The sequence below is a fragment of the Excalfactoria chinensis genome, chromosome 6 (assembly GCF_039878825.1).
Source record: "Excalfactoria chinensis isolate bCotChi1 chromosome 6, bCotChi1.hap2, whole genome shotgun sequence".
In the NCBI taxonomy this organism is placed as follows: Eukaryota; Metazoa; Chordata; class Aves; order Galliformes; family Phasianidae; genus Excalfactoria; species Excalfactoria chinensis.
In genome coordinates, this window is record NC_092830.1 from 31,516,421 (window position 1) to 31,529,630 (window position 13,210).

The 13,210-nt window shown below is 39.0% G+C and overlaps 1 protein-coding gene across 3 annotated transcripts in view; it reads right to left on the reverse strand.

The window, feature by feature from the left end:
• GFRA1 (GDNF family receptor alpha 1) overlaps window positions 1-13,210 on the reverse strand; it is a 156,780-nt gene that overhangs the window by 56,331 nt on the left and 87,239 nt on the right. The gene's annotated exons all lie outside the window — the stretch shown is intronic.

Below are 13,210 nucleotides of genomic sequence, written 5' to 3' on the forward strand. Positions count from 1 at the left end.
AACTCAGATAAAAGATTATAATTACACATTTAATTTTGCAATACATTATCCACATATTAAAATCCAACATATGCTTTGCTTGAAAATGAAGGCAACTGGCATTAGAGCGCAAAATTCAATTAAGAATAATCATAATGTTGCTTTGGATAATGGGAATGCCAACATCACAGATCCAAGAAGATACATTAATTTCCCCCTGCTACAGTATTTGCAAGCCGAACAAAATGTCAAAGACATTGCATCAATCTTTTAGGAGGGATGGTCAAAGGTAAAACGTTTAAAACAAGACCTAATGCTCTTAAGGATCTCTTCAAAAAACATTTTGTTTTAGATCTGCCACCTTTTCCCAAAAGCTCAGTCTAAAGCCTTCCTACAACTCAGTGCCATTCCTCTCCATTCTCCCACCATTCTGCCCCATTCCCTGATCAGGACACCAATCTCTCCTCTTTCCTCATGGCCAAAAGGATGGGGCTGTTAGGTTGACACAGTGCATGGAGCTGGCTACATTCCCTTGATGCCACTATGTGTATATATTACCTGCTACTATCCCGTGCATCTCAGACAGCCAGAAACAACCCAACACATAAGGAGAATCCACAATATTTGTTTTTCACTCTAACAACATGCTGTAACTACATTCTGTGTGTTCATACATTTGTCATTTATGTATTTAATACTCACACCAACCCTTCCCACACTGAGCTTCCTGCACAAGCAGCTGTACATTTCTGCTTATCTCCACACATTACATTATAAACATACAACATCTGACTATAAATTAACAGCCAAGCACTTCTTATAATAGCGTCAACCAGTTTAAGTTAAACCAGATGCAGAAGAGATGAGACATCCAAATACAACCCTCTGATAAGATTGTAAGACTTTTACATATAATTGCATTATATTAACTTATAACTATAATATTAACTGTGAACTCACCAAGTTTCTTTCCTGTGATACAGTCTATAGAATTATATGTTTGGTACAAATATAATTACTATGTAATCTGCAGGGCATATAATTATGCAATATATGAATAGTGCATGCTAATTACTCTGTGATTGCAGAGTAATTACATGGTTGTTTGTGCCTGGGAGTCAACCACTGAATTCCACTCTTTAAAATCAGATTCTGTGGAAGAGCTCTAAATGGGGCACATCAATGCAAACAGACATCAACTTACCGTGTGGTGTTACATTATGAAGTATTATTTACCACACGCACACACACACACACACACACACACAAAAAGCAAGATGTAATAAAGCATTTATTTGCTAATAATCATATACACTTTTGCCATTAAAGGTTGAACTCAGTAGCAAATGCAGCTACAACATTAAAAAGTGCTGTGAATACGAATACCTCAAAAATCAGCAAGGACAGGTTAATGAAGCATTCAGAAAAATAGAGCATAAGCCGAATTCACTGACAGCACCAACAGCAGTGAATGTTACCTTGCAGGAAAGTTGAAATACTGGCTAAGTGTTCGTACAGAACAGCAGTGCTCAGTCATATCTTTCATATAACTTATACCCAAGAATTGCATTCCTGTGTGAACTCTGAGCATGGATCATGTTTTCTGTTTTTCATTTGTCTTTAACTACCCCTGGCTGTAACTTGCCACTTGCTTCCTCTATTTTGATCCATATGTCTCCAGCTATTGTTTCTGGTGTATTTATCATCACATTATACAGTTTATTTCTACCTTTTATAACCAAGACTAATGCAGAGCACATAAGAAATCTACACCAACTGCACTTGAATTAAATGAGACTGTCTAAACTTCTCATTAGTGCCAGCTTCTCCCAAGCTTTTAAATCATGTTTTAACACAACTTACCATCCAGAACACATTTTCTGCTTTATTTTTATTGAAGAAGTACAATGTGATTATTCTTAAGTCCTGTGGTAGCTACAAACAGTTAACAGGATTGAGAATGTTCCTGAGGATTACTTACCCAGCAGTAATATATAAAGTCAAAATTTCACCCAGCTTCTGTTCTGCAAAGCTTAAATTATTAAGACAGGCAGAAGTTTGGCTCTCACTAGGTACTGACTAAGTTAGGAGCTAATGGATGTAATCCAGAGCTTCTTTTCCTGCCAGTGTCCCTTGGGAAAGGTCTGTGTAAGATCTTTTTTCAGTTCCGCCTCTCCTGGGGCATTTGGGTAAGGATGGAAGGCAGTCAGACCGCAACCTGGGACAAGTGAAGCTTCCTGCCTGCTGCATTTTCTCACCGAGAGCTTCCCCTGTTTCAGGTCAGCTTTGCCTTGGGTCCTTTGTGGAAATCTGTGCCAAACCATGCAGTTCTCAGCTCCTGTCAAATCCCTGCAGAGTCCCAAGTAAGTCACTTCCAGCCTTGTAAGTGATGCCCTGTGCTGCCTATGTGCGAGGCACTGGTCCACACACGCAGCCAGCAACAATCATCCCAGAGATCACCAGAGCCATTAGCAACAGCAGCTCAGAGCACCAGCCTGCTGCAGCGCAAGGAGTCACAGCAAAACTGCCACAGCCAGGAGACTGGGTGAGAAAACAGACCCCCAAAAACAAAGAGTAAGGATACCTAAACATATCCTCCTACCTGGGAGCTTGCTGAATAATGAGCACAGAAACTTTGGGGCAGCAACAAAGGGCTGAGAGATCCTAACTAACATCCATGTGGACCACCATTTCCAGCCATTCTACTGCACTTTGAACATCTGCATACAAGGTGAGATGCTTTCTAGCATACTTTAATGATGGGCCCTGCATTATAGTAAAAGCTGCAACCAATTCAACACTTCTTGCCTCCCAAAACTCCTCACCCTGGCCCATCATTTTTATGTCTGCAGCAGTTCTGAACTCAAGCCCTCATTCAGACCTGTATAAAACAACAGAAAGAAGCCAAATGCTTTTAACCAGAGATATTCCTAAACTTTTAATAGGGCTTCCTCTGCCCTGTGTGATGTTCCTTACGATTTGCTCTCTTTCAAGATCTTTCATCTCTCCTGCATTTCCATTTCTATTTCAGTTTTGCACCTACTAAGCCTTTGGCTCTCTCCTCAACCCTATGGTACGCACACAAAGAGATTCTCAGAGGATACTGGGAGCTTATTCATGCTCTCATTACATGGTAGGATAGAAGGTCTATGGTTCTACAGCACTCATGTTAAACAGCAGAACAGACACAGTTTTCAGTTTTCTTACAGTACATAAAAAGCTATTTACTGAGGTTGCTTTTAAAATTACAATTACTATTTGCAAGTAATGAGTATTAGTAGGCTTTCTGGGATATTTAGCGAAGGGAGTGCTGTAAAGAGAGATATAAAAGTTAATGTGATGGAAGACAAAATTGCAAAGGGATAGAGATGACCATGTGGGTATGGGTCTACTCTAAAGCAGATGCAAAATGTTGCCTAGAGGAACCAAAGGCTGACCTGGATAAGGAGGAGAACCATGATCCCAATTTAATGGAAGTGCTGCTATGGGCTTTGTAAGAAAAGAAGAATAAACAAATAAGGAAAATATGGGCAATATTGTTATTTGTGTCTCACTGGATTCGAATAAACTGCCCTTTTTTTGGACAGAGTATTTCTGATCTCAAATCAAAGCCCTGCAGAGATCATGAACATAGCTTACTGTGAACTAAAATACACAATTAAAACTTTACTCAGATACCATCTTCCTTCAGAAAGACCTGGCCTTTGTTTTTATGAGAGATCATTGGTGCATCATAAGTCAAGAACTTGAGACCTGCCTTCTTTCACATGGGTAATCAGAACCACACTTCTCATTTCCCATAAGTATTCTCAACCGTCACTGTGGGGTATTCTCAGAAAGGTGCACAGGAAACAGCACATACTGCAAACACCAGAGACAGCACGATGCTTCAGCCTCAGAAGAGCTCTCCTTGGGAGGCAGATTGCTGGCTCTGGCCAGTGCCCACGAGAGTTATTTCTCTTACAAATGCAATGACTGGAAACCCATACTCCCTCCCTGAAGATGACTGCCTTAATTGCAAGGCTGCAGAGACATGATCCTGCTTGCATTTTCTTCATCTAATCCCTTTAAAATAACAACAACAACAAAGTATTCCTTTTTACAGCACAATTCCTCCTCTTTCTATTCCATGGGATCCCCTCCAAGGCTCTGTGAAAACCTACTGAGTACAGACCACAGACCTCCTGCTTCTTCCAAGGCTGTTCTGATCACTACCTCAATGAATAAAGCACCCTGACATCTTCTGCTAGGTGCCCTGCTAAAGCAGACTGAGTCCTGCTCAGTTCTCCCAGTAAGCTGCCTGTTCCCAGGAGCAGACACTGCTTGCTGCAAAGATGGATGCACCTGCTGCCCGAGGCTCCAAATCCAGCTCCTCAGGTCCAAGGACTTCCAAACACATTGTAGTTGCTGTATTTCCTGTTGTCTATCTAGACACTTACGGTGCAATTTTGTTGTTGTAGTACTTTTATACAAAATATCCTGTGAACTTCATAAGGATTCAGTGCATTGTACAAGAAATCTAAGCTACAACCCAGAAGCAGGTGCTCCTAAATTTACATGCATAAGTCCACCCCTTGGCCCATTCCTGTATGGTTTATTCTAAAAAGGCCACATGCTGTATGTGCTGTTATATATTGTCCAAGTTCACCAGTGGACAGGCTCTAACACCTAGCAGGACTTGTCTATTTAGAGTTAGATCCTGCTGCCTTCAGTTGACCACTTCCTGGTGTGATGATAAAGACTGCAAAAGAAAAGCCAGATAAGTGCTGATGAAACAGTGAGGAAATAATGACTGAAGAGTTCCTCTGGTACTTCTGTCTTCTCTGGGAAGGAACAGGGAGCAGATAACTTCACAGTGGCTAAAGCCTAAACGGTTGGCTGAGATACATTTACTCCAACATACAGGTTATGAAAGAGGAAATTCCTGAAAGCCTATAAATAACTGATTCAAGATTTTGTTCCAGGAGAGCTGGGAGGGAGAGGAAACCCTGTTCCTCAATGCGAATAATATTGTGGTTGGCTGCTTAAATTCTGTCTTCACTCACACAAACATCCTGATCTATCACCTTCCATTTCTACTACAAATGCATGAAAGGTAATGCCAGGATTCCTATTTTTTTATGTGGATAGCAGCTTTGCATTATACTCACGCCAGCATACTTAAATCAATTTTATTCAGTGGAGTTATTCTGAATTTTCAATAATCTAAGTTTCAAGAATTCTGTTTTTAATGCTACTTTTACTTCTGTCCAAAGTATCTCACGTAGAAAGCAGAAATGCATGAACAAAATCTAAGGCTGCTGAACAGAGGCTGCTAGAAACAGACCCAGACACTGTTTCTTACATTATTGCACCAAGGATTTCAGTTCTACACTAAAGAGTTGTAGAGTGTAAAGGTCTTTTTAATGTACCTACATTGCACTATCACTAAGGATGGATTACGCGTGACTGGGACCATATACAGGATATACTTCTTTTGTGGAGCAGAGATCTGCAGTCATTCCATATACAATTCATGCTCTGTGTCGAGTCAGAGGCTGGTTTTGTGATAGGGAAGGCTATCGCCACGGTTTCAGCTGAGTTCTTCTAATTAATTTCCCTTTGAAATATTCACAGCGGAACTGTGTTACTGCAAATGCTCTCACGTTATACTGTTCAGTAGTTTATTATTAGCTAGATAGTAAGTTAACAGAATTGGAAGGAACTAGCACATACAGAAATACAGCGTAAAACTGTGAAAATATTCAAACCTACACGGTTGCCATGAGAAGTGATTTACTGCGTGCAGTTCTCAAGACACAGTGAGGGACTGTTTACCAAAGTCATGCCAATTTACAGGGTAACTTTCAGCATTTCTTTTTATTACTGCAGAATTGAATTCACAACTTGTTTCCTCTTTTCCTCGGACTTGATTAATTACCGTGTTAACATAACTACTATTCTCCTGCTTATAATGGGCTCCCTCTAAAGTGCTGCCCCAGCAAAATAAGCCAAGAGAAAGCTTCTAGCTCTTTGCTCTAGCATTGCAATCCTTTCTAATCTCACTATTTTTCAAATTTATGTTCCATTCCAATAAAGCCCGTGTGAATATTATAGCAAATCAGATAATACAAGGTTACGACCCTTGTAATTGATCCTTCAAGGTTCTTTTTGTCTTTTTTCCAGTTGAAGTGGTAAAAATTACATTTGAATGCGCTTGTTGACACTTGAGAGTTCACTTTGTTGGTCATATACACTGTTTCAGAGAGATCACATTACATAATGATGTATTTCTAGTGCTTTGTTTCTTCTATACCTACAATCCCATTAAGCTGCGAGCAACCCCCCTGGGGCTGTAAGGCTACAAGTACCAAGGGGGCAATGCTCCTGTACTGTTCAGTGCGAGAGTAGATGAAGAGCATTATGTGAGGATTAAGGGTTAAACTTTAGCTACTATTTAAAAAACACGTTGAGATAAATAAAATCAAAAGCTAACACTCCTTTTGGAAAAAAAATAAATACACATTAGCACACACACAAACAGCATATGCACAGACTTGCAGTCAGTATTCTGCAGCAATGGTTTCTGTATCACATGACTGCTGGAATAAAGTGATTAATTGGACTGTCTCAGTAAATGCCATCATTAGACTTTTAATTAACCTTTTCAACCTCTCGCACCTTTTAGTTTTGTTATACATTAGATTTTTGCAGTTCTCTAGTTATTACGCTTGATCAAGCTTAAAACAATGCAAAGAAAAACAATTCAAACAGCTCTTACTGCTCTTAACAAGAAAATACCACTGATATTGTCATCAAAGGGGGAGTTGTAAATCAGATGGAGGACAGACATTCTGAACTCCATGGCTACGTTCCCACCTAATTTTTGTTTTGGCAGCACACTGTTATTTAATGGCTCTGGCTACCAGGAAACTAGCTTTTGAAAATTCTTCCTCAACCTAGTTATAATTACTCCATATAAATCATACAATGATCAATTATAATAATCTTAGGTTCATCCATTATTTAAGCTTAGCATTTGAATCTACACAGCAGGAGTGCAGGAAATTCCAAAATCCTCTCTCTGCTCACTAACAACTGCTTTTTTCCTGAAGTATTGCCAGCTACTGAAAAGAAGGGGCCAGATACGCCCTCAGCTGTAACACAGAACCTTGAAATAATAACAGATTTCAGATGAGAAAAGGCTTTTGGCCCCAGATAAAGTAAGTTTTTCTAACCACAATTCATACCTGTTGTTGAAGATAAAATCACCATGAGGTTTTGCCTTCTATACACTCGTGCACCAAATCAGAGTCCTACAGTTATACACACTGAAAGCCCGGTATACATGAAGATGGCCTAGATCTTTCATATGTATACGCACACAGATACATTTATAGATACTCCTTTACATGAACATAAAATGTTTCAATACTATTTGGTTTCATGTCACATTTCAGAAGAAATTTACATATACACTTATTAGTAAGCATGAGGAAAAAAATGCAAATTTTCTTGTCTAACTTAAGGCATTTTATTTATGACTTCTAAGCTCAATGTAATGGGAAAAATATGTCTGATAGAAGGAAAAAAGCTACTAAAAACAAATGAACCTGCACAAAGGCCCAAGCCAAACTTCCAAATATTTTTCAGAAAAAGACTTAAAAACTGGATTTCAAACTAGTGACAGGAATTTTTAGACGTATCATTTCAATAACATAACTGTACACTGACCACACAAAACATTAAGATGCTGAATATTACTTTCCTGTAGCTTGTCCTATTTCAATTTTACCCATTAAACACACTATAAAATGTAAGAGAAAATGTATTGAGAGGCCCAATATTTTGAAATTCTCTAACGCTTTTTTTAGTGTTTTACCCATGTGCCAAGAATTATCTTGGTGAAGAGAAACAGAAACTGGTGAGGGGTCTAAAGCACAAGTCTTATGAGGAGCAGCAGAGGGAGCTGGGATTATTTAGCCTGGAGAAAAGGAGGCTCAGAGGAGACTTCATTGCACCCTACAACTTCCTGAAGGGAGGCTGTGATGAGGAGGGGTTTGGCCTCTTCTCCCAGGCAACAAACAGGACCGGAGGAAATGGCCACAAGTTGTACCAGAGGAGATTTAGTTTAGACATCAGGAAAAACTTTCTCAGAGAGTGGTGAGGCACTGGAATGGCTGCCGAGGGAGGTGGTGGAATCACCATCCCTGGCAGTGTTCAAGAGGCGCCTGGATGAGGAGTTACCAGATATGGTTTAGTGGCTTGTGGACAAAACACCAGAGTGGAAACTGGAGTGGGACCTGGATGACATTCAAAGGTCTCTCGCCACCTCATATATTCACTTAATCTGTGATCTAACCTGTTTATAAGTAAGTGCACAGGCTCTACAAATAGCTATCCAGTACCTTTTTTCCTGATACCTAATCAACCTATTACTTCTTGCAACCCAGTCCCACTATTTCTTTCTCAACTGTACTTCCACTCTCTTAGCAATGGCTTTTAATTTCTTGAAGACTGTCACACTCTCATTGCTTCACTCTCTTAAGCTCTTCTTTGACAAACTATTCATTCTTTCTTCATAAATCATGTTTTCTAGATATCTAAACTTACTCTGTTTTATCCCTAGGTCTGATGTAAAATGGAGACTGCTAATAAATCCCATTCGCCAAGAGTTACCACTAGTGGTTGTACTCAGGAGATTGCTACAGACAGACAAAACCTGTTAATTCAAGGGTTGCTGAAGCATAACTTACTCCAGCCTCAAGCAACACCAGCGTAGGTAGGGATGGTTTACACACATTGACTGTCTACTGCAGGAGTATATATTAGCTTATCTATGACAGCAGCTTGCTCCTGATGGCTATAACCTGAAAAAAGGAGTCAAAGTACATAAAACCTTAGTAGAAAAATTATCCTGCTTATTCTACAGTATTATTCTTTTGGAAGGAAAATCAAGAGAGGACAGAAGACTGGAGACGTGATTGTGAATCGAATCTGACAGCAGTAGCTGATGGGATAAATCAGGAAACAGTGGAAAGCGGAAACTGGGGAAAAGACTCTGGCACATGAAGCGAAAAGCTCTACCTATTCTAAAGCTCTCCTGCAGCTCCTATCCAGTAGACATGTACGTCCCTGCAGTCGTGGCAGAAGTACATTAGGACAAATAAAAGATGAGACTAAAATCTCATCGATATTATTGGTGAAAGCAGCAGTACCAGAAACAGGGCAGATGCTCAATTAGAGACAGCAGCAGTAGGGGTGGGGCAAAGGTTGCCATCGTGGCAGCAGAGAGAGCAATAGAGTCAGTGAAAAGCAAAAGTCACAGCAGCTGTCAGGGCACCGATTCACCCGCCTTTCCCTGTCGTTACTGGAAAACAATTGGGGTAGTTATCTGTCCTACCTACCAAACAATAACCTCATCCCGTTAATCCACCACCAGCTGCTCTTCTTTTCTCTACCAGTTGGTCCCAATGTTACTCTGTTGAATAAAAATAAATGCATCACAATGGGAAGACAGCAGCCTTGGTAACTCTCGTCTATTCACGGGGTCACTGTGGATCAGCTTCAGGAAGCTTACATAAGCTGCAGTCACTGAGCTCACTTAGTCTTAACACTCATTGCTGATACTTCAAAAGCCAATGATCAAGAAGTGTGCACTGAGGCAGGTGCACTTAATGGAACAGAGGAAATAGGATACTTTGGAAATAAGTAACTTAAATGATACTGACTTACAGATTTAATAATGTTAATAATGGTCACTATCCTACTGTGTGTGCAGAAGATAAAGCAGTACAAAATGAAGGTAAGGCAGCTGTGTATGATGTATGTCACTTACCTACATGCAACTGGGGGTTTATTAACTAGGAATCACTATGTTATTTAATAAATTAGACCACAGCATTCCATACTGTCTACTCTAGATCCCTTTCACTTCCATTTATGCCATATACGGTGTGTGACATCCTGCTCCCTTCTGTTTTGCCCTCAGTATTCTCTTTACCCATTTCTCTGCTGAGGTTCCCCCTGAGCTAGTCAGGTTTACCATTACCATCTTTAACACATCTCTAACTCTTCTATTTTTTCATATGTATACAATGTAGTTCTTCCTGGAGGGAAAAAATAAAAACCATAAAAAAAGAAACAGGAAATCTAATGATTTTAACTTCATGGCACCCACGTCTCTTATTTGAGTTACAGCCCCCATGTTTGAGTTATTAGTTACACAGTGTCTGGTCCAAAGCCCATGAAACACCATGCTTCAACTTCCATTTTATTCAATAAACTCTGGATCAAGGTTCAATAAATTCTGGATTCAGGTTTTATGCACCAATTCAGCCTGTCTTTTAGACCCATTTAAATCAACTTAAGCATTTGAGTATGTGCTATCGTGAACTGGACATCCGCTTATACTCTCCTTGACTGTATATTTAACTCTAAAATATATGTAAAATACATGGGCTTTTATTTAATGTACCTGTTTACAAATGCATGAAAGCAAATATACATAGGAGTAATGCAAAAAGAGGTGAAAGAGAAAACCTCCTAATGAATGAGGACTGAAGCTAAGGTGAATGAATCATTCATATTTAAATAGTTTAATTCATTCAGAGTCACTCCATATGCATACAGGCACTACTGAACTGCAGCCAGATCTGGAGTGGGGAATCACAGCCATCCAGCACCAGTAATACTGCCCAAGAGGCACTGGGTAAACTCAGAGAAGGGATGGAGCAAGAGCATATAATCCTCCTGTAACCAAAACTATAACATTCAAAAAAATCTGTATTATTTATTTACTTTTTCCAGCATTAACACTCCTAATCAGGCAAAAAGAGCTACTGCTGCCAGGAATTCAGACTGTGACTGACAACATCACAGCTCCCATCCTGCTGGGACACTCACACAGTATTGACTTCAATGTCTGGTTGTGAAACACCAATCACCCGTATTAACAATATTAATCACATTCACTTTACTTGGGCTACAGCCAGTACAGTGTTGCTGAGACAGCAGTTGTACAGACAGTGTGCTATATTTGCACAGCAGTAGTTAAATGCCATTCCTCTGGAATATAACAGAGCACATCGGTCACTATCCAACGAGATAACACAGAGACTACAGCTCTCTGAATCTTCTTGCATAAAACATGTCTTTAGTTTAGGGCAGTTGCCCTGATTTTCTGAGCGTCACTGAAGCCATTCAGGATGGTTGAACCATGGTTATTTCTCTCTGAAAATGCTGATGCTTAACTAGACTGAGCAGAAAACCTTGGCAAGTTTCCATTTCCCATTTTTTCTACTTTCTTTTCCTTGAGGAATGAAATCAGTAGCACTGAGAAAAATCCTGGCAGACAGTTCAAGTACTTAGAACTTGTATCCCTCGTAAACAGGCTGAGACAGATTTTCTTCTCAGTTCTGTTGGAGATGGGAGAATAACAGCACCCTATGCAGATATGCTGTTTGTTTCCAAGTGTATTTAACGCATATCTTCATCACATCCAAACTAAAAAGGAGTTCGCATATAAACCTTTTGTTTAGTGTCACACTAGAGTGGTTTCTTTTCTTTTGAATATAGTTACAAATGACTACATTTAATTAAACAAACAGTAGCAAGATGAAAGCCTGCGAGCTTAATTAAAGATGCATCTTGAGGCTACAATGTTCTAAAATTATTGTGTGGCCTGAAAGAGATATGAAATGGTAAACTCCTCAACCCGCAGAACAAACACAAAACACTGAGGAGAGAATGGAACATCCAAATTCACTACACAGTGGCTAACAGCATGTACTTAGGGCATATGCATGTGCATTTATACATCAGCAGCAACTCTTGCTCTCTGAGGCCCTCATACAGCTGCGATCCTTTTGCACATACAACTAGGTGTATAGCTGATACCATATTTTACTCTGAAATCCAAAAACATGGGGAAAAAAGATTAAGAATGTTATTGAAATCAACACTAGAACTTCAAATAAAATGAATCATGATTAGCTGCTAAAGCTAAAATGATGGAGAAAGGAGAAATATTCACAGTACCACAGTGTACGAGTAAATAAATTAAGTACAAAAGTTCCACATATTTGACATTTGAAGAACAAAACTATCCATCAATGTCTTGGCACAGATCGATCAAACAGAATGCTACTGCCGAAAACCTAATAGTGTGATGGTAATAATGTAGCCATAAAACCTCTAGTCTGTAATTGACTGCTTCCACTTCAAGCTAACATGTCTAAAAGAGTGACTAATGTTCACCTTAAGATTTCACTCGCATTGCATGACAATCGGCTACACCTCACACTATTCTCTGAAGACTGCTTATGCTGTATAATGGTGAAGGGATACGAGCCAGAGAGAAAAGAGATGACTCAAATAAAGAAATTTATATAAAGACTGTATGATCATCTCAACTGAAAATACAGCTTCTTATTTGGTTGCAAAATGCAATGTATTACTCCAACCAAGACATTTCTAAAGCAGAAGGATCAGTTGTGACTCCACAAATGGTCGCAGTAGGTTTAGTATTTCAAATATGTATTTAATCTTTGAGCAAAGTAAAAAAAAAGCACCAAAACTACAGCCTAAATTCCTTCAATACAGAAAATATTTCTGAGAACTTACAGGTAGATTATATGCTTTGGTCAGATTTTCCTTTGATAGAGAGCGTAATAATGCAATTTCTCTGAAAGTCAATAGCTAATTACTGTTATAAAACCAAACCGAGTTATATACTTCAATGACATGATCTGTATTTACAATTTACTTTACTCATCTTGAAGAGCAGAATATCTTCAAGATAGCATTGGACAACACACAGATTACTTAGTTTGAATTCAGGAGACTAAGATGAATTAAGCACATTTTTGTACATTTCAGAATGAAAAGAAATTGAAAAACTGAAGAATTAGGGGTTTTTTAGCTTATTGAAGTTGGGAATTTTAATTTCCTTTTTAAGTTTCACTGCAGAAAAAGATATATTTATAATTAAAATGTTTGGAACTCTCTAATGGACCATGAGTGTAAGTCAGATTGCTCTGTCGTCTTTGATATATACTTAAAGGTAATTGGCTAGTCTTAGTGATGTATTTTTAAAGAGCTACCTATTGATTAATAATGTTTCAGTATTAATATAACTTCTTTGTGTGGATTGAGAAATATCAATAGAAGAAACCCATATTTATCCACAAATTAACTGGATATAGATCTGTATTTTTAAGCCAAATGGGGTTCATCCAGTCATTACTTTACA